At 45.6% G+C, this 24,948-nt stretch overlaps 1 long non-coding RNA gene and 2 other non-coding genes across 3 annotated transcripts in view; all 3 read right to left on the reverse strand.

The window, feature by feature from the left end:
* The window catches only part of LOC138276464 (uncharacterized), a 151,411-nt gene that overhangs the window by 120,560 nt on the left and 5,903 nt on the right, over positions 1-24,948 (reverse strand). The window lies entirely within an intron of this gene.
* TRNAE-UUC (transfer RNA glutamic acid (anticodon UUC)) lies at positions 14,471-14,542 on the reverse strand. Its single transcript has one exon. It is a non-coding gene; the product is annotated as a tRNA-Glu (tRNA).
* TRNAQ-CUG (transfer RNA glutamine (anticodon CUG)) lies at positions 15,441-15,512 on the reverse strand. The gene has a single exon. It is a non-coding gene; the product is annotated as a tRNA-Gln (tRNA).

The following is a 24,948-nucleotide window of genomic DNA, read 5'->3' on the forward strand; positions in this document are numbered from 1 at the left end:
CCATCAATCCAGGCAGACACCTGCGCTCCTCCTCTCTGTCCCTCACACACACACAGAATCCATTGCAGTTGTAGCAGCAACCCCTCTTTCTCCTACATCGCCACCAAGGCCTGGAACAACCTCCAAACTGCACCCTTGCTCACAGACATCAGGAAGAGACTCAAGACCTGGCTCTTTGGCAGAGACTTCGCACCACAGTGCCCAGATACCCCCAAGGGTGACAGCGCCACTCTCAACAAATAATTAATTGATTTTAGGTTTGAGCCAGATGATTTTCCGATTGTACTAGATTTGCTGTCCTTTTCTCTATTCATTTTGCTACTTATTTAGGTCTTAGAAACATTTTGATTTGTACTTCTTTATGCCCTATTTACTAAGAGCTTTTATAGAATTGACTTTATGCTGATTCTGGATTGCAATCTTTTTGATGTTTGTAATAAAACTCCTACATTTATTCTGCCGATCCACATCTCAGTTAATAAATAGGCCCTTAATTGACTGTATTCCTGATATTTTATGTACTGGGAGGACACATTACCTCATACACTTGAGGTTTATCACCCATCAATCCTCGTGTGCTCTGTTGAGGTAAATTTATATGGGGGCAAGAATTGCGGAGGACCCTGCACCCACAAATTTGTTGTAGCAAAAGATGGTTGCGAATTAAGAGCACCGCCTTTCTGCTTTAGATAGTTCTCTTTTTGCCCTGTCCCTAGTTTTAGTGGATTCTTCTGGTGGATTTTGCAGAGTTCCTTACTTATGGTGCTGTTCCTGAGCAAACTGGATTGTAATATACATGGATAGAATGATTTTAATGACTAAGAATGTTCTGGTGTGTTACTGAGATAGGGTGATTTGTGTGGTACATACAACTTATACACATAACTTGCTGACTTATACACATAACTTGCTGACCTCCTCCTATTTAGATTGAGCAGACAAGATGTATTTTATTTGTTTAGTGTGTTTGGACTGAGAAGGCAGTGCATTCGTGTTTTCAATTCACAAGAAAGTCGCGCTGTTTTTGGGTGGTCAGGAGTCAGACTGGGATTGATGAGACAACACAACAGTCATGCTGTCAAAGGCTGGTTGCCGGCAAAGCTACACTACGATTTGTTAATCTTTGGCAAAGCGGAACTGGGATTCATTGCTAGCTTTTTTTTGTCTGGTTTCAGGTTTATTTTGAATGAGAATAATGGGCGCTGAGTGAAAAAAAAGCCTAAAACTCCTGGCTTACCTATTATGGAGGAACGGAAAATACCTGCAAAGGTAAAGAGCTAAAGCTAAAGAGAGAAACTTTAATATTGGCTGCATATGAAATGATAAAGAATATTGGGTGCTATACGTGAACCTGGATTCGCAATTGGCATGAATGCACCTCTTCTGGCAAGGACATGCAATTTGTTTTAGATGGTACCTTTAATATTGGAAAGCTGGATTTCCTGAGAGAGATCATCAATGAGAGGAAGCTGTTACCTAGACCAACACAGTTTGAGGCGCTGAATAAACCGGACTGAGTGGCTACAGAGAGTACGAAAAAGATGAAGCAGGCAAGAGAATTATTTAGAAAGTGGAAGGCAAGAGAGATCATAAGGGGAAATGTTGGAGGCGGGATATGGTAGAGGAGGTGAGAGTTCTCCTGCAAAAGTTAAGAAAATAACACACAAAGAAAGACGATGAGGGAAAGAGAGAGAAGCAGAACTAAAAACAAAACTCAGATGAGGTGGATAATTTCTTAAATGTTCTTTTGTATTCCAGACCTCTTTCATATACAGGTGGGATCCAGAGACAGATGCAGGGTTTCACAGTACCTGATATGAATGCAGCAGGAGAGGGTAAGAATGAAAACACACAGGAATCGACTGCACTTGCACTTGCGGGTACATTAGCAATTTCCCCACCTGAGAAAACATCGACAACTTTGTCCAGTACTAGTACAGATACTATTGCTGCCTCTTCAGTTTTAAATGATTTCTGCTACTGTTCCTGCTTGGACTTCTAAAGAGAGAAACATTAATATTGGACTTTTCAAGATTGAATTTGGAGAAAATGTACATGGGGCAATTTATTTCTTTACTAGACTGATGTCATACAATGTGGATCAAATGAGATATTTGATCAGAGATGCAGTGAGGTGTGCAAATGAAGGACATGACAGACTTGAAGTATTAGCTGAATAATATGAGGTCAGAATTAGTAGAATGGGAAGAGAAATTACAGTATGAAATCAATTTGACTCACAGGGAACTAAAGGAGTTGGTCTTAGTGACGTTATGAGCTCCCATTAGAGATTTACTTGAAAAGATAAAAGATTGAAGAGATATGAGAAAGTACACAGAACAGTTCAAGAAGAAAGTTACTGCTAAAAAGAAAGTTACAAAGGCAGAAAAACAAGCTAAGGGGTATGTTAGTGATCGCGAATTAGAGTCAGTTTCAGAATTTTCCCTGAGAGAATACTGCAGGTGTAATTCAGAACAATTCTGCAGTGATGGCAATGCGAGCAATGATAATGCAAAATCGCTTAACACTAGATATCCTTCTCACAAAGGAAGACAATGTTTGCAAGGTTTTGAAGGTTATGGAATGCTGCACTGTCATACAAGATCCGAGTAGGGTTATTGAAGACTATGTTCAAAACATAACTGATATTTCTCATTACATCCTAGCTTAGATGAGAATGGCTTGTGTGAAACAGTAGGTTCCAGGGTTAGTTAGAAGGAAAAGGATTTAGTAAGGTTGTTGAATGGTTATTTTTAACACCTGTAATTATTGTGTTGACTTGTGCAAATGCCCTGTTCCTCTTGTTGAAATTTTCTGAGTGGTTATTTCTAAAATGCTGGTGCAAAGAGAAAAGAAGATCGTCAAAGAGAAAGAGTCACAAATTTGAAATGAATGATTCCAAAGACAGTGAATACAATCAGCTAAAATTGATGGAAGAGTCAACTCAAAAGAAGCCGAAAGTGATGCAGACTGTTATAATTGTTAGACTAATTATATTAAGTGTAGTTTTAGAGTTAACAGAATAATCAAAGGGGAAGTTTTTGATGATTTTCATTCATATTCATATTTTTGCGCATCAATGACCAAGCAGAATGAAGTTTTACTATTGATTACTTATGTACGAACTGATATTGTGCTATTATTTTCTAAGCAAATTTCCGATGACATGTAGAAATTCATTTTCTCAACCCTTTTTAGTTAGCCCTCAATTAAGGCCTAGCAGACGTGTTTTGTAAAATGGATGTCCCCCCCCCCCAATGTTTCACTATTCATTATTTCTTCAGCACACAGTCAAGCAGAGTCTTGTTTGCTTATTTTCACCGACATTATTCATGCTATTCCCAATTAATCTCTCCTGCTTGGTCACAAAACTATCTGCAAGGTCTTTCCTCCAGCTGACTGTACCCTATTCATTCAAAATTGCTTTCCGTTCTTCATGTCTGTACTTTGTTACACCATCTCCTGACGGTATTAGCATGGAGTGGGCAAAATCAATTTTTATGTAATGGGATTGTGCTTTAGTGTTAATGCAATATGAAGTTTAATATCACTTTTGTAATGATAAGATGAGTTTTAAGCTCTTAAAAGAAACAATTGTTTCTTGCAAGCACAAAGTACCTGGTTTGCATAAAAATTACACTCACTAAGTCCATAGAGGAGGAGATGCGTTGAAAAGGGTAGGTGTGTGTTGGATTTCCAGGCGCACACAGGCAATGTGTCGATTCTTTTCCACACGGCAAGGGCTTTGCGTCGAATTCCAGCGTGCACGCTTGAATCCTCTTTGCGATGTGGGGTCTTTTGACAACCAGGGACGATGCAGAGATATCCTGGGCATGCAGGATGAAGTCACAGGGGCTGCGTGAATCCGGGGGCGATGCATTGGAGTTTCTGTCGCACGGCATGCACTATGTCGATTCCTCACGTAGGAAGTCGGGCCGCATCATTCTGGTTTGGCGTTCCGTCGAACTGGTGGGCTGTGCATTGAAGTTCCGGTCGCTGGTGCTGCATCGATCTCCACTCGGGAAGCCAGACTGTGTCATTCCAGTTCAGCGATGCAGGAATTCTTTCCCCGCTAAGCAGACTGTGTGTAGTTTCCGGCAGGCTGTGCTTTGATTTTCACCACACAACGTGTTCTTTGCAGAGATTAAGTCCTTTTGGCCCTGAGACTTCAGGAAATAGGAGGCAAGGTCAATCCAAGCCCTGGGAGAGCACTTCTCAGCAGAGCCAGAGGCCAGCAAGGCAGCAGGGCAACAGCAAGGCAGCAGTCCTTTACAGCAAAGCAGCCCAGGCGAGTCCGTTGGCCAGCCAAGCAGCTTCTCTTGAAAGGTTGCAGGTTCTGGTTAAGAGTTTCTTTCCCAGGAAGTGTCTGAGTTTCTAGGGTCAGGGACCGAGTTTATATACACAAATGTGCCTTTGAATTGGGGAGACTTCAAAGAGTGGCTTAGAAGTGCACAAAGTCCCCTTTCAGTACAATCCTGTCTGCAGGGTCCCGTGTTGGCAGTTGTGAGAGAACAGGGCTGATTGCAGAGGCCCCCTAACTCTTTGCCCCCATTTTCCACTTTTTGCTGGTGTTTTCCTGACTCTGATGGTGCTCTGGGTACTGCTAACCAGTCCCAGGGCCTGTGCTCTGTGTAAAATCAGTATGCAAATTAGACTAATTATAATTGGCTAAGTCAACCTACCTATAAGTCCCTAGTATATGGTAGGGCATGTAGGTTTAGGGACCCCAGCATAGGTAGTGCACCCATAGGTGCACTGCTGAGGTGCCCCGTGAAATTTTAAAGGCAGGCCTGCCTTGCTGGCTGCTTTTAAATTAAAGTTATATGCAAATTCGACTTTGGATTTAAAAGTATTTCCAAAGTCTTAGACTACCTTATTTTTTACATATACGTCACCCCTAAGGTGTGCCCTATGTGCCCCTAGGGCTGGGTGCCATGTAACTATAAGCAGGGACCTTATAAAAATGGTTTTATAAGCCCTGGTGAGGTAAAACAGCCACATTCGTGTTTCCCTCATTGTAGTGAATGGCCTCTATAGGCTAGAATGGGGAGACTTTATTTTAATTTTAAAAGTCCCCTTAAGTAACAGATACCAGACGTTTGGTATCAAATTAATTGTTATAATAAATCCCACAACTTCCAGTTGTGGGATTTAATATAACTTGTTCAGGTAAAGAGTTTTAAACTTTACCTGAAATGTTGCCAACTTCAGCCCTGCAGTGTTTTTGCTGCTGTGCTCTGATTGGCCAGCCTCCTGCAGCCTGGCCAGGCTGCCTTGATGAGGTGTGAGGTGGCCTGGCTCCACGCAAAGAGATGTGCCTGAGGGAGGAGATCTCCCCTCAGCAGATGGTGAAGCAGGAAGGGGGAGGGCTGCCAAACTGGTCTTCAAAGGCAGAGAAGGACATTTGGAACAACCCAGCAACACCCTCACATCCTGCAAACCCAGACAATTAGGTGCCCCCTTGATTAGATTAGGAGAGGGCAGGAGAGGGGTGTGTTTAGGATTTTTAGCCACACCAGTGGGTGGGCTCAGCCAGATGTAACCTTCAAAAATCACTTTCAGCCATGATGGATTTTTGAGGAATGTTGCTCCCTTGGATTGATTTTTGCCACACTTCCCAGGAAGTGGTCATCACAGGGGGAAGGACCCTGCACCTGATTGGAGAACCAGGACCCTCCTGTTTTTCAACCAGGAGCAGGGATAAAACTGGCAGACCTGCACCCGCACCTCAGATCCCTATCAGATTCCAACAAGGAAGAACTACAGGAGAAGAAGGACTGCCCTGCTCGATCCCTGACCTGCACCCAGACACTGCACTCTGGAGGACTGCACCAGCTGCACACTTGGGCTTCACCACTAAAACGACTTTACCTGTCTTCTACTGCTTCAAGAAGGGACTTCCTGTTTGCTACAGGTACAAAGGAGCTGCCCAGAGTCCCCTGCATCAAGTCCTGCAAGCAGAGCCCAGCTGACCAGCGGCCAGTGGCCATTCGAGGATTCTGACCAGGTGCGTTCTGGGAATTGTAGTCCCAACTCCCAAGGAGCAACTCAGAGCTTCTGGAACCTTTGATCAAGTTGTGGACACTTCAAGGACACAAAAAGGACCTCTGGAAGAAGATCCAGAAGTTTGGAGTCGTTTGAAGTAACTCCATAAGTTGAAGAGGTGAACTGTGGGAGTTGTAGTCCCAGGCCCCAAGAGGCACACCAGAGCCTCAGAACCCTTGGCTGGTGCGGTGGACCACTTTCCTGATTCAAACACTTCTGAAAGTAAGTGTGACAGTGTTGCCTCGTGGATGGCCTGAACTCTGGACTTTGTTCCTTTGCAGTTTGACCTTTTTTGACCCTTTAAGCGCTAGTTGCTTCTATGTGCTAGAAAGTATTAATTCTTAAAAAATTAATTTCTCTGGTTCCTCTTATCCGATTTTATTTGTTTTGGTGTCATTTTAAAGATAAAAATATAATCTATTTTTATAAATTGATTTTGCATTTTTAAACTGTTTCCTGTGTTTTATTTAATTACTGTTTTGTGATATTTGAATGTTTTACGCTTTGTCTCCTAAGTTAAGCCTTGTCGCTCGCTGCCAAGCTACCAAGGGTTGAGCTGGGTTTATTTTACTGAGCCCTAACTGGGCCTAAGTGGAGGTTAATGGCCTATTGCTAAGTGTGGGTACTTACCTGCCCTTACCAATAACCCATTTTCCAACATTTTTGGTGCGCAGTGGTGGGATCCTGTACTTGTGTTCAGTATTGCATTACAGTTTTAAGTAAAACAAATTAAAAATCCTTTAAATTGTCCTAGTTCAAAAATTGTTTTTAATTTTTAATTTGGATTAATTTCAATTATTGCATTTTTGGGATTTTTCTAAATTCTTGTTTCCAATTTTTGCAAAACGTTTTTGTTGACACAAAACTGTGATACCATGGAGCTTGATCTGGCTAGCCTACCCACACTGACAGTAGTCCAGCTTAGGGGGTTGTGTACTTCAAGGGGGTTTCCTGCAACCACTGACCTCAGGAAGCATGTCCTGATTAAATCCCTGACAGCATGGGCTGAGGCCCAAGAAGTAGGCCCAGAGGACGCTCCAGAGGCGGAAGAAGCAGGGGAGGATGCTAGCTCCAACCACTCAGAGGAGGGAGGGCATCTGAGCCTAAGTGAGGAGGAGGAAGACCGGTCCTCACTACACACAGTCACTAGGGGCATACCCAAAGCTAGTTGGGGGAAGTGGGTCCCTTCAGGAGGAGAGAACCTGTCCCTCAGGGAAAGAGAGCTGGAGGCCCAACTAGCATTCATAGCTTTGGAAGCAGAGACGCTGGCCCTAGAAGAGAAAAAGTGGGCAAAGAAAGAGAAAAGAGATGGTGGCAGTGACAGAGAATATTTCTCCAGACTCCCCAACCCATTGTCCCATGCTACTTTTCTTGTTCTGAGGTCCCCCGTTCTATATCTATCCAGTGACAACAGACAGGTGGCCAGCCAGTGGCCTCTCCGCCTCACCCCCACTCTGAAGGTCCTCCAATAGCTTCAGATCAACACTCTTGACAGGTGCCAGCGAATTGTAATGGCGTCTCCCACCAGGACAAGGCAACTCCCTTCTAATGCACCTCCAATGGTTTGGAATTACAGGACATACATCTAGCCTTCATCTTTTGAAGATTCGATTGTCCACTACTCTCCCCTGGGGTGCCCTGCGCCATAACGAGCAGACACAGTCCATGCACCTTACTTCTACAAAAGAACATTTTACAGCAGCTTCTTTGACACACCTGGCAAAGTGGCAGAAAATTAACACAACCAGCATTATAATTTCTGATATAGGGGTCATTTGATATGTCACTAGGTTTGCTCCATCCTATTCTATTTCACAGGCAATCATCAATCAATCACTTGTTAAGCGCGCTACTTGTAGAGAGTGTTCGGAGAGCCACTCGGGCTCTCCTCTAATGTGTAGCGTACTCTGCGTGTCCGGGAGGGGCGCAGAGCACGAGTATAAATAAAGTCGGAACTGCGATGACGCAGTTCCTCGTGTGCTGGCAGTAAGCACGGTGTCCGTCTCTTCATTTGGTGCGCTCAAAGGCGAACCCTACCTTGGCGACGAGGATGGGATTTCCCTGTTACGCCCGTTCGGAGAACAAAATAAACAACAAGTAAAAGTAACGAGGAGAGGGTTCCCCCCTCGGTGCTGGTTTACCGTCGAGGGGTGGTGTGGCGTCAGAGGAAACGGCGTCGGAGGCGCTGTTTCCCCTCAAGGAAGAAGGCGATCGATGCTCCTGGCTCGGCGGAGCCCAACTTCTGACCCGGAGAGCTTGCGGCCAGCTTCCTGCCCAGGAAAAATGAGGGGGGTGAGCCATGCCAACGCCCCAGGGGAATTATCACCGGGAGCGGAGCGCGCTCTTAAACGCTAGGCGTTCTGTTGCTAAGCAGCAGCAACAGTGAGCACCGGTCGCGTGTGTGAAGCCAGGAGGCTTCATCGGCAGGGAGTGTGAAGGGGCGTGTCCCTTCCAATCGATACCGGAGGCTGTGTGAGTCTGGGGTTCCTGATAAGAGCCGGTTAACAGCAACCTGGAGGAAAAAAAAAAAAGAACAAACAAGCTACATTGAAAAAAAAAGGAAAAGGACTGTAATAATCAATGGCAATAGCACAAAGAGAAAAAAAAAACAACAAAAGAGGAATAATTAAAAAAAAAATAATAATAATAATAAAGAAGTGCACCAAGAAAATAAATAAACATATATTAGTGGCAAACAAAGGCTGAAGTGATTAAAAAAAAAACATTTTAGTCTCTGAAACGAGTGTATTGGGAGAGTGCCAACATGAGTGCTCCTCAGCAAGAAAATGCAAATGTGTCACCACCCGCACCTGGAAATCCCCCGCTCCCGGCACAGTTAAATAATAGTGTTCATTCTTCAGTCACATCGTTACCCCCGTTTAGCCAACTGATTGATCCGGCCACTGCTGCGCCAAGATGGCGCCTATGGATAAATCAATTAGACAACTATTTTTGTGCCACTAGGGAAACGGATGGGGCAGTACGAAGGTCTTTAATGTTGCTGATAGGCGGAGATGAACTACAAGAGCTGTTTGATTCCCTCCCAGACACAGGGAACAAATCTGACTTTGATGCAGCTGCAACAGCTTTAAATAGACACTTTGATCCTCAACTTAACTCTGACTATGAACGTTTCAAACTTAGACAGGCGCAACAAATGGAAGTTGAGTCAATGGACATGTTTTACGCCAGGTTAAGAAAGCTAGCGAGTTTGTGCACGGGACTCAACCAGCAAGAAGAGATCCGGGCTCAGATTATCCAGGGCTGCAGGTCCAACGCTTTAAGAAAACTTATTCTTCGACAGCAGGGTATGTCCCTTGACGAAATTCTAATTCTTGCACGGTCCCATGAACTGTCTGCGGTGCGGGCAGATGCAATGGCGGCCGTGAGAGGTCAGTCGTTGGCTGCAGCGTTGTCTACCGGTTCAGTCCAAGTGAAAGAAGAGCAGGTAGATGTTGTTCAGGCACGCCCAGCAATGCCGCGCATGCCAAACCTCGCCAGACCCGGTGAACGTGCTTGTGGGAGCTGTGGCTACGAACATAGAGCTAACATGGGATGCCCGGCGAAAGGACAGTCTTGCAACCGTTGTGGTAAAGCAAATCATTTTGCAAAAGTGTGCAGGTCAAGGAGGAACAAGCAAGTGGATCAAAAAGGAAAGGATGCTAATGTCAGGAGTGTATCCAAGAGTGCTGAGGAGGTGAGAGACCACACAGCGTCAGGTAGCCCCGTTTTTGAGGAAGATGAAGAAGAGGACATTTTTGTAATTTCATTCGCTGGCGGGAGGCAACAAAAAAAAAGATCGCCTCCCATGAGTGATGTACAAGTCAATGGCACGTTGACGTCAGTACTTATTGGCACAGGAGCCTCAGTCAAGGTTATGGATGAGACCCTATATCAGCAGTTAACCCCCATACCACCACTTACCCCGACTGCCACCAGGATATACAACTATGGTGGACGAGAGCCTCTGTCTCTAAAAGGAACTGTGGAAGTGTCAGTGACCAGTGGGGATCGGTCAGCAAAGGCAAAGTTCTATGTGGTAGCAGGAGATCGAGGCACTCTGTTAGGTTGTCACACGGCAGAAGATTTAGAGTTGGTATTCTTCGCACGTCAAGTGTATGACTCTCAGGGAGAACGCCTCCTCAGTGAATTTCCGCAACTCTTTGAGGGGTTGGGGCAGTTAAAAGGAAAGCGTGTCAAGCTTCACATAGATCCGAGTGTTGTCCCTGTAGCTCTGAGGCATCGTCGGGTGCCATTCCACTTACGGCCTGCCGTCGAAAAGGAATTACAACTGCTAGAAGACCAAGGAGTCATTGAAAAAGTAGATGGGCCTACGCCCTGGGTCTCACCGTTGGTGATAGCGCCAAAACCCAAGCAGCCTGGAGCTATTCGTCTCTGCGTGGACATGCGCTTGCCTAATAAAGCCATTCGAAGGGAGAGACACATAACGCCCACTATGGATGACATCATAGTGGATCTGAATGGGGCGCAGTGGTTCTCAAAGCTAGATCTTAATGCTGGATACCATCAGTTGGAGTTAGATCCTGAGAGCAGGAACATCACCACTTTCTCGACGCACGTGGGGCTACGGAGATATAAGAGGCTGAGTTTTGGGGTGTCCTCGGCTGCTGAGGTGTTCCAGAATGCAATCAGAGAGACTTTGTCCGGATTACCGGGGGTAATCAATTTGAGTGATGACATCCTGATGCATTCCCAGACGAGGGAAGAACATCATCGTCATCTAAGAGCGACGTTAAAAAGACTAGTGGAAGCTGGACTGACCCTTCACAAAAAGAAGTGTGCATTTTATCAAACGTCAGTAGAATTTTTTGGTTACATCTTTTCAAAAGATGGTTTACAGGTGGATTCTCGTAAAGCTGAATCGATTCGTCAAGCCCCAACTCCTCAAAATCCCACGGATGGCCGCAGCTTCTTAGGTATGGCCACGTATTGTGGGAGGTTCATACCACAGCTTGCCACCATCTCAGAGCCTCTTCGACAACTCACTAAAGGACAACGCCGCTGGGAGTGGACTCCAGACGCTCACAAGGCGTTCGAAGACATTAAGGCAGCATTGTTGGATAGGTCAACCATGGCTTATTTTAACCCCGGTAGGCGGACAGAAGTGGTGGTGGATGCGAGCCCTGTGAGGCTTGGGGCTGTTCTTCTTCAAGAGCAAAGACATCAAGAGTGGATTCCTGTTGCCTTTGCCAGCCATGCTTTGTCGGCGGTTGAAACACGAAATGCGCAGATTGAGCGTGAAGCTCTAGCTATTCGGTGGGCATGCCGGCATTTTCATTTGTATCTGTATGGACATGAGTTTCAAGTAGTAACTGATCACAAGCCTTTAGTCTCTTTATTTGCAGGTAGCCCACGTCTCGCACCTCCGAGGATTGAACGATGGACTGTTCTACTTCAGCCTTATCGATTTACAGTCATTTATCGACCTGGGGCAAACAATCCGGCAGATTATCTGTCCCATCATCCGTCTCCTAAGGTACTTGATTCTCACCAAGAACAAGATGAAGAAAGCACTGAGGTTTTTGTCAGCATGGTTGTGCAGTCGGCATGCCCCAATGCTATTCTCATAACTGACATTGTGAACGCTACCAAGGATGATGCGGTACTGATTCAGGTGAAGGAGGCGTTGAGTTATAAGAAATAGAAACACTTTCTAGAAAAAACAAATGCGTCCAGCTCAGACCAGAAGATGGCCATGCAGGGCATATGGAAGGTGCGTGATGAGTTGTGCACAGATAATGCCGGACTGGTCCTGAGGAGGAAAAGCCAGATTACGTGCCAAAGTGTGGTTCCCGGGGATGGACAGCCAAGTTGATGAAATGGTGGGGAAGTGTCACTCCTGTATCATCACATCGGTGGAACCGAAGAGTTGCCCGGTGGTGACTGAACCAGCCACTTTGAAACCGTGGACAAAGGCGAGCATGGATTTTGGGAGTTTTCCGGATGGGAGGCTGACTGTCGTCATGATAGATTCCTATACCAAATTCCCTGTGGTTGAGGTCATAGCGTCTACGGCATTTAAAAATGTGCGGCCAGTTCTTCAGAAGACGTTTGCATTGTTCGAGCTACCCGATGAAATCAGGACAGACAATGGGCCTCCATTCCAGGGGCAAGAGTTTCGTTCGTATCTTGATGGATTGGCTATTCTGCATCGCAAGATCATGCCGTATTGGCCTCAGGCGAATGGTGACGTTGAAAGATTTATGCGAACTTTAAATAGGGCTCTCAGGATTGGAGTTGAGCAAAGGGAGGAAAGTGAACAGTGCCTGCAGCAGTTTTTGAGTGCATACCGTCAAACACCGCATAGCACCACTGGGTGTGCACCCTCCGCCTTAATGTTCAAGGTTTCTCCACGTGACTGTATCCCAGCTGGTCCAAGGTGGAAACCACCTATGTTGGATGTGAAGGCCACTCAGAGACGACGGGAAATCACTAATTAGAAAGCTAGTGAAAAACGAAGAGCCAAATATTGAGTCTTTCGGGAAGGTGATCGAGTGGTAGTGAAAAGTCGGAGAGGAGGAGGAAAGTTCCGGACAGCATTTGAACCTGAAGTCTGGGAGGTTATCGGCGTACAAGGAGCAATGATAACAGCGGCCAAAGGAAGAGAGTGACACGAAATGTGTCACATTTTCGTAAAGCTGGTGTTGTCCCTGCAGAAGAAGAAGGTGAGATGGAGGACGTCATAAGCGGCTCGCCGAATAGACCTGAAGAAACTGTGAGTGTCCCGGGGCCCGTGTTGGTTGAGCAAGCCATGCTGTGTGATGCTCCTGGGCACGGGGTTTACGTGCCAGAAATGCAAGGTACGATTTACGCTCCAATCCTGCCCCCAGCAGCCAGCTGAAAGATTTTGTCTGTAAAGCAGGCTGTGGGTAAACCGTGTTTCATTAACATTTTTCCGTGACTGAACATTGATAACGGCCGATATCTATGGTATGAAGAGGTATCCGGTGGTCAAAGTGAACAGTGTTGTTGTATGGGAAAATGGGTTTCTTGGGTTTCTTTTATTCAGTTCTATTGTACTTTCTTTCTTTTATCTTCCTTAGCACCTCCACCCCTGTTGGGGTTTGTAGGGCAACGTTCTCTTGGGTGTTGTAAGTTTACAAAGTAATTCTTGTCCGTGTGAAGTAAAACATGGGAGGGTTGTAGAGTGTTCGGAGAGCCACTCGGGCTCTCCTCTAATGTGTAGCGTACTCTGCGTGTCCGGGAGGGGCGCAGAGCACGAGTATAAATAAAGTCGGAACTGCGATGACGCAGTTCCTCGTGTGCTGTCAGTAAGCACGGTGTCCGTCTCTTCATTTGGTGCGCTCGAAGGTGAACCCTACACTACTCACCCGATAGGTTCTCAAGGCGCTATGGGAAGGGTGTGGGAGGGGGTTGCTACTGCTCGAATAGCCATGTCATAGGGACCCTACTGTGTTCACTGTACAACTCACATCGCAGATGTGATTGCACCTCGCTGCATCAACTTATTTTTTCTTACTTCTTTTGTGCTATAAAATGCCTCAGCATACTCAGCACGTGGAGGTGTTCAGTGCTGCTCGCGTATTTCACCAGTGACTACATTTGTCTACAATATTAGTAGCGACGTAATTGACACCGACACCTTTCGTCTGATTAGATATCACATAAATGTTGGCCTGTTAAAGGGACATTCTGCGAATATTTCCCAAAAGCATTACTTGAAATATCCAGAATGCAACCTGGTGAATTAACAGCTAGTTCACGGGTAAAACACAGTCACTATAGAATGGAAAATATAAACTTTTATTTACCTTAACCATATCAGGGATAGCAAACCCCTCCTACAAACCTACAAAGCATGGGACTAATGACAAGAAATGCACACCAAACTCGGTGCGTCAATACTGCACGATGCATTTATATAGTAAATAGTGTGCGAGATGCAGGATATGAAATGAGGGTCTTTTTTTGTTTACGAACACATGCCACGTTCTCTTTGTTGTGCTGAAAGGTCTATCAGGGGCGTAGCTTTCATTGGTGCAGCAGGGGCAGTGGCACCGAAGCATAGAGGTCTGAGAGCCCACTGAACCCTGATTATTACTGCATTTCACAGTTCACCTGGGGGGCGGGTGGGTCATGTCCTTACTAGGGCCCATGACGCACTGGCTCCGACAATGACAGACACATCCGTAGTCACACACGTTTTGTACATTTTTAGACAGTTAGAAATAAACAACAACAAAGCTATTTTAATATAAATACAAAGTAATAACATATTCTTCTTTTTTAAGGCCGAGGGGCGGGAGATAATGCTGCTGAGTGCGGTAAGAATCGTATTGAAACCACTGAGAGTAAGAGAAAGCCACGTCTCAGTCACACGAGATGTTAAGAACTTTTTGTAGCAAACGCAAAAATGTACAAAAAAAAAAAAAAAAGTATCTTCTTCCCATACCGGGAGTCGAACCCGGGCCGCCTGGGTGAAAACCAGGAATCCTAACCGCTAGACCATATGGGAATCTATACCCAACCCCTGACATGCAACTATACATCAAGTTCACACCGTCCAAGATACTGTAACTACACAAACAAAAGATGAACCTCGAATAAGAAATACCTCAGGCTGTGCTGCACCGTTTCTCTCACGGCACACAGAGATGTAAAGGTGTTTATAGAGACACATATAGAAAATGCAATAAAAAATAACCGGGGTCACTCTGCACCTACAGCTCAGAACCCCCTCCTCCTGCAGCTCTGCATGGACCCGCTCACTCTTAGTAAACCGTTGCCCTCAGCAGTACCATGTCAGTGCAAGACTGCAGAGAGAAGCCCTCCCTGCGGCTCCCCGCAGAGCGAGCACCACTCGGGGCACCAGGGACATGCTCGCTGTGGCCCCTGCGCGGAGCGGCCCTCGGTGCAGCGTTAGCAGGCCGTCACCGCAGCGGCTCACCACTGCCCCGCAGCCACCCTGCCCCGCAGCGGATCACTACTGCCCCGCAGCCACCCTGCCCCGCAGCGGCTCACCACTGCCCCGCAGCCACCCTGCCCCGCAGCGGATCACTACTGCCCCGCAGCCACCCTGCCCCGCAGCGGATCACCACTGCCCCGCAGCCACCCAGCCCAGCACACGGCTCCTCACAGATCAGGCGCGCGGCAGAGGACCGGAAGTCACGTGACGCGGCACGTCACTGACGCTTTCCTTTTGTAGGAGTCAGGAAGGAACGGGCCAATCGGCAGCGAAAGCGCGAGGCCCAGAGCCCCACAGTTGACTCCTGCCTGGTACCACTAACAAAGCTTTTTACCCACTTTTACCCAAAACTAAGGATTATAAAGAGAACAAAAACTATTTATCAAAGTAGTAACCCAAGTAAACAATTGTAGTTATGGTTAAGGTTAATTGAGACGTTCAAAAGAACAGGTCCCACCGAGATTTGAACTCGGATCGCTGGATTCAGAGTCCAGAGTGCTAACCATTACACCATGGAACCTCCATATTGATGTGTTTCACATGGAATTAGTTATTCCATGAAGTGTTCAGCAAACGCCTGATATTGAAGTATATTTTTCAATAATTATATTTATCACCTGTAAAAAGAATAGTTTATGCTCTTTGATCAAGGTTAACCTTCGAGATTTAAAATGCATCTCAATTCTATATTAACTAAAAGGCAACCAGCATTATACTGCATCACTTTTCACTCCATAGCGGACTACTCTCATTGAAAGAAATTGGTGCACTCTCAGGAATCCTAGAGCAAGCATGTGGCGCTACAGAGGGAGAGAACCTCATTTTAAATATTGCAATGAAATGAGTTGGAAAAAAATCACAAGAGCATAGAGCGGGGAGGCCATTTCCCTGGGAGATAGGGAACATCACTAGTTGCCTGTAATATAATTTTATTTGCGATTTCCTGCTACCTGTCCTCAGCCACATAAATCACCACACTCTACTGTGAGTGACCTCTTTCCTGGACGAGACGCCTCACTTCCTTGTGTTGGCATGGCCTTCAAACCTGTCATGGCGACCAGGCTGCACCTGAATCCCCATCTCCTGGTAGGGTTGCCACCTGATCGGTTTTCTATCTGCACCACTGGTACCTTGATGCTGTGTCAGGTACCAAAATAAGAAAATTCATCTAAAACCTGTATGTTTCGCCTCTAGCTGTAATTACTTCAATTAGCAAATATAAATAGAAAGCACCTTTTAAGTGTGTTCTAGAACTGTGCTAGTGATCCATGAGTAAAGAAGTAAACACAGACAGAAAAGTCATGTTCCAAATTAATGATTAGAAATTGCTTATACTTCTATTTAGCATCAGACTCTTAAAACAAAAATAATCGGCCAATATGTTTCTCTTGGAAAGGTGCCGAACCTACCTGCTGTCCCTGGGGTCTGGCCTACTACACAGGGAGCGGACAAAACAAACAAGTCCCAGCCTGCTGCTGAAGTCGTTCTTTAGAGGGACTGAATCATGTTTGGTGCCCTGGAGGAGAGGATGATTTTCCCTCTATTTAGACACCTACTTCCTCATAGCTAGATGGCTCCTCTTCAATTTATCCAATAGCTCTACATATGCACCTCTTTTTGTGACTGTCGAATCTGATAGTCAGAGATGAACAAAGCAGGTGCCTTTCACTCTCACGAGCCTAGTCAACAGTATCCTGAGTAACTTTCTGGCACAGATAACAAGGAGATTGGTTCTACGCTACCGATTTCATCTCCCGCTCTGGCAGTCAGCCTCCATAGATGGGTTGCCACCCTTCTGTGGATGGCCAGATCTCTCAGGCCTCATGGTGTACATGAGGTGCCACGGAGGACTCCTTGCTCTTTTTCTGCTTTGCCTGTGGAGCTTTTGACTATTTCTCATACCTGCAGCCCACTTCAATAATTTTCTACTTCTTCAGATTATGATCTGGATGTATGTGATTATGTTCACATTGGTGCACCATGCACAATCGGTTGAGCCTGCAGTGGTTTGGTCATTACCCTGCAGGTGGAAATCTATACTGTATCACCAGTCCTTCATCCCTCTGCTCAAGCTGTCTGCTGAGGAGCTATTCTCTCGCCTCTGCCAGCCAGAGTGCGGCCTTGTCCTTCCTTCTCTAGAATGTACAGTCTAGATGAAGGGTGACTGTTCCACTGCAGCTTCTCTTCTCAGGTCGCCAGCTTCCACCTTTACATGCCTTCAACTTGCCTGCTTTTTCCACTTCTGCCTGCCATGGAAAAAATGGATTGGTTGTCTGAAAATTACTTCAGATGAACGAGAAAACCTGACATGTATGTGAAGAGGTTCCACCTCTTACACTGCACTGGGGAGGTGCTAGACCTACCCATCCTTAGCGTGGTTTATCCCCAAACTTTTTTGCTTTCACTCCTCCTACTTAGCTGAATTTGTTTTTGTTGCCCCTGGGATGCTGGGCACCTTACCACCTTCTAACCAGTGTTAAAATGCTTGTGATCGCTCCACTAGACATGGTAAAATTGCCTTACACCTAATTGATAAATGTATTATACGTGTATGTCTCTGGTAAAGAGGTACTGCATGTGCTCAGGGCCTGTAAATTAAATGCTACGAGTGGGCCTGCAGCACGCATTGTGCCACCCAATTCAGGAGCCCTTCCAAATGTGCCTCAGGTCGGCCAGTTTGCAGCCTGTGTGCAGTTTAAACTGCCATTTCAAACTGGCAAAATACACCTATTGTCAGACCTAAACATGACTTTTTAATGCAAATAAGTCACCCCTAGTGTATGCCCTAAACAGCTCATAGGGCAGGGCGCAGTGTATTTAAAAAGTTGGAAAGTACTTTTAAGTTTTACGTGTCCTGGTAGTGAAAAACTCTTACAATCGTTTTTCACTACAACAAAACCAATCTCTTCTATAGGATAACATTAGGTTAACTTATTTTTTACCTTTGACAAGTGATAACATTTGCTTGGAATAAGTAGAAATGTTATGTTTGGTCTATAAATAATTGTAATTTAACATTTTCTTTAATGGTAAAATTGAATTTTAATTCACAATTATGAAGATGCCACTTTTAGAAAGTTAATCTAAACTCAGAAAAGGGGCAACCCTGTAACCCGTGGACCTGGTTAAGGAGAATTACCATAAAACAAGGGGTCCTTGCAGGGGAAGTGTGGCCCTTAACTTCCACTGCAAGTAATGAAGTAGAAACACTCCTATTAGATATGTTTTTCTTCAGTCATTCATAACCTTTATTAAAACTTAAACAAAATCACTATTTCTATTAAAAAAATTCATAAATAGATCTTTCTAAGAAAAATCTTTTTCAAGAGAAAACTTCTTAAGGAAAAAGATGTTGCTTGTACATAGGTGCTCCTGTACAGTGACAATGTAGTGAAGGTGAGTAGGGTGAATTTAAAGTGCCCCAGTGTTATATAGACATTTAAATACAAATGTGGCTGAACCCGATCTCATGGTCTTAGATAACACCCATAATGACAATGTTGGAAGAGGCAACACAATGATCAACAATCCACATTAAAGCACGTCAACGTTTTGACTCAAAAGACTATATTAATCAGAGATGGGTCAGCATCAGGAGAAAATGTTTGAAAAGGAAGCACCATATGTTCCACTCAGTCTGGCACCAATCACTACTCATTCAGAAAACAGCATTTAAAGGGCCAATGTCCCTGTCATCTCATCCTCAGAAGGCAAATATAAAAGAGCCAACCAAATCTTGCACAAGCCAATAATAATTCATAAAAGAAGCCCCTTAGCAAGGTGTTAGTTGCTTCCTTATACTGCAATGGTGGCCAGGAAATTAATCATATGCCTTCCTGCGCATAAACAAGCATTAATGGTGTTTTGCTGTTCCTATGTGTGTTGCAGAATGCATCACACATAGAAAAAGCACAAACGAGGAGAAATAAAAGTATTTCTCCTCGTTGCGCTGTGCTAACGCCACCCCTGGGATGGCGTTAGTTTTTGGCGCTACCTCAGGTTTACGAATCCTTGTAAATCTGGGGCAGCGTCAAAATGAGATGGGTGTTGCAGTGGAATGCACACAGCAACACCCATCGCACTCAACTTTGCACACCCCTTTCATGCAAAATGATGCATGTGAAGAGGCCATATTTACAAAGCGGCGTTAATCCACAAAAAGTGGCTTAACACCGCTTTGTAAATATCGGGCAGGGCATTGCGCCACTAGAAAGTTATTAAAAGTGATGTTCTGGTGGCTCAATGCCCATGTAAATGAGGGCCAAAGTTTCAGCCACCATCGATGTTATCATGGCTGACTTTTTACATAGTAACACAAGATGCTACAAATTGATGCTGGATGAATCCAATATACCAGAACACCTCAAATGATTTAGTGCAACAATCCTGAGAATATTCACCTGTATCCTCATCTGCACGAAAGAAGTGAGAATTTCCGAAGGACTGTCTACCATTACCTGGCTATGAATTTATGAACAAAAGGGTAATCGCAGACCTCCTGAAGACAAGAGACATCAAGAAACTCTGGAGAATTCCTAGGTATGTGGAAGTTCATTCACAATCTTGCAAGCATCATGGACTCACTGCCTAATGTAATCCAAAGTGAAGCATTTGGATGTAGACTTCAGGCAAAGACAAGCCATTAATGGGCACCAGGCAGGCCATAAAATAAGAGGAAGTAATGATATGCTTCAACCCTACCAAAGAGCCAATACTAGGCTTTGCTGCATGGGTCCCTTGCCGCAACATGAACAATCTACTAGCGCGCAGGTATGAATGCCTTAACCAGCTGAGCTTCAGCATACACTGTGTGGGGTTGTAGCAAATAAGTGGGGTGCCCGTGCTTTCATATATTCAGCGTTATCCCAGACTGCAATTCGCTTAATCCCCTTTTTAGGGTCCCACATCCTAGCAAAAGATAAATGGACCCTACATTCCAATGATACCAGTGCATAGTACAGTAGTGGCTAGAAGCCAACAACCTTGAAGAATGTTTTCCAGGCAGCTGAGGCCCCTCAAAGAGGCTGAATAGCAACACACCAGTGTTGCAGAACAGCATGGCTGTTTTCGTGGCCAAGTGAGCCAACTGCTATTAGCCTTGATGAAATCCAAGAGGCATTGGAAGAGGGTGTGTGCCAGTTGCCTGAGCCAATGCCGACTCAGAGACTTCTGCCAGAAGCACTGGTCTAGAGGCTGTGGGTCACAAATAACACTCCAAACACTGAAGAAGTTCTCATGAAATTCGTACTAGTACATGGTCATAATAACTTTGTAGGAAGTTGGCTCTGTATATACTATTTCAAAGTAAGAAATAGTGTGCACAGAGTCCAAGGGTTCCCCTTAGAGGTAAGATAGTGGCAAAATTAGATAATTCTAATGCTCTATTTGTGGTAGTGTGGTCGAGCAGTAGGCTTATCAGAGGGTAGTGTTAAGCACTTGTTGTACACACACATGCAATAAATGAGGAACACACACTCAAAGACTTACTCCAGGCCAATAGGTTTTTATATTGAAAAATATATTTTCTTTGTTTATTTTATTAACCACAAGTTCAAGATTTACAGTAAATACTTTAAATGCAAGGTACTTCACTTAGATACTCTAGGAACTTTGAATAAAAGCAGTATCATATACGGTCTTTGTAAAAATGGCAATAAGCTATTATAAAAGTAGACAGTGCAAAAATCAACAGTTCCTGGGGGAGGTAAGTAAAGGTTAGTTTTGGAGGTCAGTAAAACAATTTCAATTCTCAAGTTTGGGGCATAGGTAGCCCACCATTGGGGGTTCAAGGCAACCCCAAAGTTACCACACCAGTAGCTCAGGGCCGGTCAGGTGCAGAGGTCAAAGAGGTGCCCAAAACACATAGGCGCCTATGGGGAGCATGGGTGCTCCGGTTCCAGTAAGTACCTGCGTCCTCAGGGGGCAGACCAGGGGGTTTTTGTAGAGCACTGGAGGGGACACAAGTAGGCATACAAAGATCACCCTCAGCAGCACAGGGGCGGCCGGGTGCAGTGTGCAAAGCAAGCGTCCGGTCTTAGGTAGAAAACAATTGAGGGACCCAGGGGTCACTCTAGCATTGCAGGCAGGCACCGGGGGGGGCTTCTCGGGACAGCCACCACCTGGTCTAGGCAGAGGGTCGCCTGGGGGTCGCTCTTGCAATGAGGTTCAGTTCCTTGAGGTCCTGGGGGTTGAGGGTGCAGTGTTGGTTCCAGGCGTCGTGTCCCTTGTTACAAGCAGTCAGGGGGTGCCTCTGGATTCTCTCTGCAGGAGTCGCTGTGGGGGCTCAGGGGGTCGTCTCTGGTTACTCACTGGCTCGCAGTCGCCGGGGAGTCCTCCCTGTGGTGTTGGTTCTCTGGATCTCGAGCCAGGGTGACGAGTGCAGAGTGTAGAGTCACACGCTTCCGGCGGGAAACGTGCAGTCTTGGAAAGTTGCTTCTTTGTTGCAAAGAAGTAGCTGGTTTTGAGCAGGGCCGCTGCTCATGGGAGTTTCTTGGTCCTTTAGTCCAGGGCAGTCCTCTGAGGCTTCAGAGGTTGCTGGTCCCTGTCGGATGCATCGATGGAGCAGGTTTTCGAAGTTGGAGACAGACCGGTAGGGCTGGGGCCAAATCAGTTGTCGTCATCCGTCTTCTCTGCACGCTTGTAGGTCAGCAGTCCGTCTTGTTTCTTCAGGTTGCAGGAATCTAGTTTCCTAGGTTCTGGGGTGCCCCCAAATACTAAATTTAGGGGGTGTTTAGGTCTGGGAGGGCAGTAGCCAATGGCTAATGTCCTGGAGGGTGGCTACACCCTCTTTTGCCTCCTCCCTGATGGGAGGGGGGCACATCCCTAATCCCATTGGGGGAGTCCTCCAATCTCAAGATGGAGGATTTCTAAAAGCAAGAGTCACCGCAGCTCAGGGCACCTTAGGGGCTGTCCTGACTGGTGAGTGGCTCCTCCTTGTTTTCCTCATTATCTCCTCCAGCCTTGCCACCAAAAGCCGGAGGGACGGGCATCTCCACTAGGTGGGATGCCCTGTGGTGCTGTAACAAAGGGGGTGAGCCTTTGAGGCTCACCGCCAGGTGTTACAGTTCCTGCAGGGGGAGGTGTGAAGCACCTCCACCCAGTACAGGCTTTGTTCCTGACCACAAAGTGACAAAGGCATTCTCCCCATGTGGCCAGCAACATGTCTGGTGTGTGGCAGGCTGGCAGGGACTGGTCAGCCTACACTATGAGTCAGGTTGGCAATCAAGGGGCATCTCTAAGATGCCCTCTGGGTGTATGTTGCAATAAATTGCACACTGGCATCAGTGTGCATTTATTGTGCTGAGAAGTGTGATACCAAACTTCCTTGACCCTGACTTACTTGGGGAATGGGAACACCTTATCTCCTCCACCTCCTTTAGCATGATTAACATACTGATCAAACATGCAGACAGAAAACACAACAAACTACTCCAGGACATTACATCCCTGGAGGAGGAGATTAAAAATCTCAACCTCCCTAAAGCAACTGACAAAAACGACACTATTATGAGGTAGATACTCACTGGGTATCAATTGTATATAAAGGACAAGAAAATGCGTAAACTTGTCAGAGATGACAATGATTACAACAATGGCAGGATTTACACTTTTGCACAAGGTTAACAAGGACTTAAGCAACAGACCCACTAAATCTAACACGCCTGCTGGGTCAATCGCGGGTAGTTTATCTGACATCTCCAATCTATCCAGTGACTGCTTAGACTCGCCTATGGAAGGGTCCGCTGCTAGTACGCATCCACAAAACACAACCCAACAGTTGAGTTCTTTTTTAGAGGAACTTGGCCGATACAGGAAGGGATTATGACAGAACTACAACAGGTCAGGCATAAACACAACCCCCCCCCCACAGGGGGGGCAGGAAACACCACAGCAAACACCAGGGAGGGCATGACAACTCGCTCGACCGCGAAAACCCAAAGGTCCTGAGTGGTCCCCCCCTGCAACAAACCCCCAACGTTTCAGAGGAAACAGTACAGGTTATGAATCTTTCAAATTTGAAATTATCTGTACATTAAATTAATGTCTTGAAAAAAGGTCTGGGCTTTTGTCCTACTAAACCTGACTGCACCACCATACACATAGATCTCTTCAAGTTCATACGCAATCTTAAAATTAAAAAGTTCTTCCACAACAAACCAGACACTAACAAGACTACCCGCATTTCATTACCGACTTGCAATCAACCCATTAAGGACTTGCAGGATATTCATACTGTTCTCTCCCTTGAACAGATCTTCGCCACCACCCAGCTTTGACAAACTATTGACTGAACTTAACATTATACCCAACTTAGAAGTTAACAGTGGGCTTAAACCCAGCTCCATGTTTGTCCCCACTTTACCTCCGGACAATCACATTGACGTCTTCTACAAAGCCGTTAGTACAGAACTATACAACTTAGAGGATAAGACAAGCACCTGTACCCACAGACCAAACAAGAATCTCAACCCCAATGAACTCCGAGCATTGCATCAACTCTCAACCTGTACAGACATAGTCATTAGGGAGGCGGACAAAGGGGGTAACGTTGTCATCATGAACAAGATTGACTACATTGCAGAAATCAACAGACAACTCAATGACACACAGGCTTACTCTGTGCTTCAGACCAACCCTCTTCCTAACATCACCAGTTTGATCAAAAAGAAACTGATGTCTTGGAAGAATCTTTGTCTCCTAACCGATTTAGAATACAGATTTTTGTACAGTGAGGCGCCCCGGGCTCCCTGCATATAAATTCTACCCAAAGTCCACAAACTAGGGGGATTTCCTCCTGGCAGACCCATTATCTCAGGGATTGGTTCTCCTACGGAACATATTTCTGAGTACATTGACTCTTTCCTCCAATCCTTGGTACATAACTTACCCTCGTACATACAGGACACTAGGGATCTGCTGTGTCAACTTGAAGACATCGAATGGACGGATGATTGTGTGTTTGTCTGCCTCGACGTTAGCTCTCTCTACACGTCCATTCCCCTGGAAAGGGGTCTCGAAATGCTCCAGCTTACGCTCAGTGCCCGAGATGCCACACTTTATGAACACACACATATGCTTCTTGACCTCACACGATTAGTGCTAGAGAACAATGTATTTCTACATGATGGCAGTTGGTTTCGGCAGTGTCAGGGTGTAGCCATGGGAGCTAAGTTCTCTCCATCATATGCCAATCTATACATGGGCCAATTTGAGAAAATACACCTATGGTCCAACTGTCCGACACATCTCACCCAACATATCCTGTATTGGGGGAGGTATATGGATGATATTCTTGCTATTTGGACTGGCAACATCCCTGACCTCAATATACTTATAGAACACCTCAACACAAATGAGTTCAACTTAGTGTTCACTCACAAAGTGGACACTACTCAAATTGAGTTCTTGGATTTACTTTTGTACATCACCAATAATAAGATCATGTCGAGACTTTACAGGAAACCTTCCAGTACCTTGGCTCACTGTACCCAGATTGCATAACACTACTGGTCACCGTATCACCGGCACTTTCTCTAGCCTACTTTCAGCTAAGGCGTGTTTTCATCTCACTATACATTCTCCACTGTCCACCAACCGGCCGCGGTCCCTTTGTGTTTCTTTTGTTTTTCTTCTCTTTTCTTTTCTTTTCCTCTACTTGCGGCTCTTTCTAATTGCCTGTGGTTTAGGCACTTACCCTGTGCCCTGCATCAATACAAGATGGTCGCTTCCTTACTGGCTCATCGTCTGATTTTGATCTTGTCTGATTCCTGGTATACTGACTTCTCCTCTATACACTCATGATTGCCGCCGCACTGCCCATTATACCAATTTTTTTATTAGTCCCTCTTTTATTTCCATCGCACTCCCACTTTCTATTTCACTACGCGAGCGCAGGTCCTCGCGGACCATCATACGCTCCTAAGACTGCGTGCCGCGCTTCTCTACTCTGCTTTTTC

This window comes from Pleurodeles waltl, unplaced genomic scaffold, assembly GCF_031143425.1.
Source record: "Pleurodeles waltl isolate 20211129_DDA unplaced genomic scaffold, aPleWal1.hap1.20221129 scaffold_39, whole genome shotgun sequence".
In the NCBI taxonomy this organism is placed as follows: Eukaryota; Metazoa; Chordata; class Amphibia; order Caudata; family Salamandridae; genus Pleurodeles; species Pleurodeles waltl.